Source organism: Arachis duranensis, chromosome 8 (genome assembly GCF_000817695.3).
Source record: "Arachis duranensis cultivar V14167 chromosome 8, aradu.V14167.gnm2.J7QH, whole genome shotgun sequence".
In the NCBI taxonomy this organism is placed as follows: domain Eukaryota; kingdom Viridiplantae; phylum Streptophyta; class Magnoliopsida; order Fabales; family Fabaceae; genus Arachis; species Arachis duranensis.
This window is the reverse complement of record NC_029779.3, coordinates 5,427,525-5,431,507: the sequence shown is the minus strand read 5'-3', so window position 1 is coordinate 5,431,507 and position 3,983 is coordinate 5,427,525.

The following is a 3,983-nucleotide window of genomic DNA, read 5'->3' as shown; positions in this document are numbered from 1 at the left end:
ACAAATAACCAGCAAGTGCACTGGGTCATCCAAGTAATACCTTACGTGAGTAAGGGTCGATCCCACGGAGATTGTTGGTATGAAGCAAGCTATGGTCATCTTATAAATCTCAGTTAGGCGGATAATAAATGTTATGAAGTTTTCGAATAATAAATAAAGCAGAAAATAAAGATGGAGTTACTCATGTAATTCAATGGTGGGAATTTCAGATAAGTGAATGGAGATGCTGTGTCCTTTCTGAATCTCTGCTTTCCTACTGCTTTCATCCAATCCTTCTTACTTCTTTCCATGGCAAGCTGTATGTAGGGCATCACCGTTGTCAATGGCTACATCCCATCCTCTCAGTGAAAAAGGTCCAAATGCTCTGTCACAGCACGGCTAATCATCTGTCGGTTCTCGATCATGTTGGAATAGAATCCTTTGATTCTTTTGCATTTGTCATCACGCCCAACAATCGCGAGTTTGAAGCTCGTCACAGTCATTCAATCCCTGAATCCTACTCGGAATACCACAGACAAGGTTTAGACTTTTTGGATTCTCATGAATGCCGCCATCAATCTAGCTTATACCACGAAGATTCTGATTAAAGAATCCAAGAGATATGCGCCCGGTCTAAGGTAGAACAGAAGTGGTTGTCAGTCACGCGTTCATAGGTGAGAATGATGATGAGTGTCACGGATCATCACATTCATCATGTTGACGTGCAACGAATATCTTAGAATAAGAACAAGCGGAATTGAATAGAAGATAGTAGTAATTGCATTGAAACTTGAGGTACAGCAGAGCTCTGCACCCTTAATCTATGGTGTGTAGAAACTCCACCGTTGAAAATACATAAGTGATGAAGGTTCAGGCATGGCCGAATGGCCAGCCCTCCCTCCCCCCCAAAACGTGATCACAGGATCAAAAATACAATCCAGGATCCAGGATGTCAAATACAATAGTAAAATGTCCTATTTATACTAGACTAGCTACTAGGGTTTACAGAAGTAAGTAATTGATGCAGAAATCCACTTCCAGGGCCCACTTGGTGTGTGCTTGGGCTGAGCTTTGAGCTTTACACGTGTAGAGGTTTCTTTTGGAGTTGAACGCCAAGTTGTAACATGTTTTTGGCGTTCAACTCTGGTTCGTGATGTGTTTCTGGCGTTTGACTCCAGAATGCAACATGAAACTGGCATTGAGCGCCAGTTTACGTTGTCTAATCACGAATAAAGTATGGACTATTATATATTTCTGGAAAGCTCTGGATGCCTACTTTCCAACGCCGTTGAGAGCGCACCATTTGGAGTTCTGTAGCTCCCGAAAATTCATTTCGAATGCAGGGAGGTCAGAATCCAACAGCATTAGCAGTCCTTTGTCAGCCTTTTATCAGAGTTTTACTCAGGTCCCCCAATTTCAGCCAGAAATTACCTGAAATCACAGAAAAATATACAAACTCATAGTAAAGTCCAGAAATGTGAATTTAGCATAAAAACTAATGAAAACATCCCTAAAAGTAGGTATATTATACTAAAAACTATCTAAAAACAATGCCAAAAAGCGTATAAATTATCCGCTCATCACAACACCAAACTTAAATTGTTGCTTGTCCCCAAGCAATTAAAAATCAATTAGGATAAAAAGAAGAGAATATACTATAAATTCCAAAATATCAATGAATATTAATTCTAATTAGATGAGCGGGACTTGTAGCTTTTTGCTTCTGAACAGTTTTGGCATCTCACTTTCTCCTTTGAAGTTTAGAATGATTGGCATCTATAGGAACTCAGAACTCAAATAGTGTTATTGATTCTCCTAGTTAAGTTTGTTGATTCTTGAACACAGCTACTTTTATGAGTCTTGGCCGTGGCCCTAAGCACTTTGTTTTCCAGTATTACCACCAGATACATAAATGCCACAGACACATAGCTGGGTGGACCTTTTCAGATTGTGACTCAGCTTTGTTAAAGTCCCCAGTTAGAGGTGTCTAGAGTTCTTAAGCACACTCTTTTTGCTTTGGATTACGACTTTAACCACTCAGTCTCAAGCTTTTCACTTTGACCTGCATGCCACAAGCACATGGTTAGGGACAGCTTGATTTAGCCGCTTAGGCTTGGATTTTATTTCCTTGGGCCCTCTTATCCATTGATGCTCAAAGCCTTGGATCCTTTTTACCCTTGCCTTTTGGTTTTAAGGGCTATTGGCTTTTTTTGCTTGCTTTTTCTTTTTCTTTCTAAATTTTTTTCGCCTCTTTTTTTTTCGCAAGCTTTTGCTATTCACTGCTTTTTCTTGCTTCAAGAATCAATTTCATGATTTTTCAGATTATCAATAGCATTTTTCTTTGTTCATCATTCTTTCAAGAGCCAATAATTTTAACCTTCATAAACAACAAGATCAAAAATATGCACTGTTCAAGCATTCATTCAGAAAACAAAAAGTATTGTCACCACATCAATATAATTAAACTAAATTCAAGGATAATTTTGAAATTCATGTACTTCTTGTTCTTTTGTATTAAAACATGTTTCATTTAAGAAAGGTGAAGGATTCATGGAATTATTCATAGCTTTAAGACATAGTTACTCAATACTAATGATCATGAGGTAGAGACACAAAACATAAACACACATGAAGCATAAAAATAAAAAAAAAACAGAAAAATAAGAGCAAGGAGATTAAGGAATGAGTCAACCTTAGTGAGGGTGGCGTCCTCCTCTTGAAGAACCAATGGTGCTCTTTGAGCTTCTCTATGTCTCTTCCTTACTTCTGTTGCATGATCCCTAGTGATTTTGGTGCTCCTATCCTTAGTTGCTCCCAATAGTTTTGTGGAGGAACATGTATCCCCTGAGGTATCTCAGGGATCTCTTGATTTGCAGTCAAATGCTCTACTACTGAACTATGGATTCTTGAGATGAATCTCTCCATCTCCCATGACTCAGAGGTGGAAGCAATTGTCTTCCCTTTTTCTTCTTTTTTTTTGAGGTTTCTCTGGCCTTAGGTGCCATCAATGGTTATGGAAAAGCAAAAAGCTATGCTTTTACCACACAAAATTTAGAATGTTGCTTGCCCTCGAGCAAAAGAAAAAAGAATAGAAGAAGAAGAATATATGGAGGAGAGGGAGAGAGGTGTGTATTCGGCTATGTAGGGTGGGTTTGGGTGGGAAAGAGATGATGGATGTGAGTGGTGAAGAGGTAATGGGGAAGAGTGTTTATGGGGAAGAGAGGATGAATGTGAAGAAGAGGAGAGAGGGTGAGTTGAGGTAGGTGGGGATTCTGTGGGGTCCACAGATCCTGAGGTGTCAAGGATTTACATCCCTGCGCCAATTAGGCATGTAAAATGCCTTTGCATGCAATTCTGGCGTTTAAACGCCGAAGTGATGCATGTTCTGGTCGTTCAACGCCCATGTGCAGCATGTTTCTGGCGTTGAACGCCAGTTCCATGTTTGTTTCTGGCGTTCAATGCCAGATCCATGCTCTGTTCTGGCATTGAACGCCAGCCAGATGTTCCTTACTGGCGTTTAAACGCCAGTAAGTCCTTCCTCTAGGGTGTGATTTTTCTTCAACTATTTTTGATTCTGTTTTTAATTTTAATATTTTTTTCGTGACTCCACATGATCATGAACCTAATAAAACATAAAAGAACAATGAAAATAAAATAAAATTAGATAAATAAAAATTGGGTTGCCTCCCAATAAGCGCTTCTTTAATGTCAATAGCTTGACAGTGGGCTCTCATGAGCCTCACAGGTGATCAGGTCAATGTTGTAGACTCCCAACACCAAACTTAGAGTTTGGATGTGGGAATTCAACACCAAACTTAGAGTTTGGCTGTGGCCTCTTAACACCAAACTTAGAGTTTGATTGTGGGGGCTTTGTTTGACTCTGTACTGAGAGAAGCTTTTCATGCTTCCTCTCCATTGTTAAAGAAGAAGATCCTTGAGCCTTAAACACAAGGTAGTCCCCATTCAATTGAAGGAATAATTCTCCTCTGTTAACATCTATCACA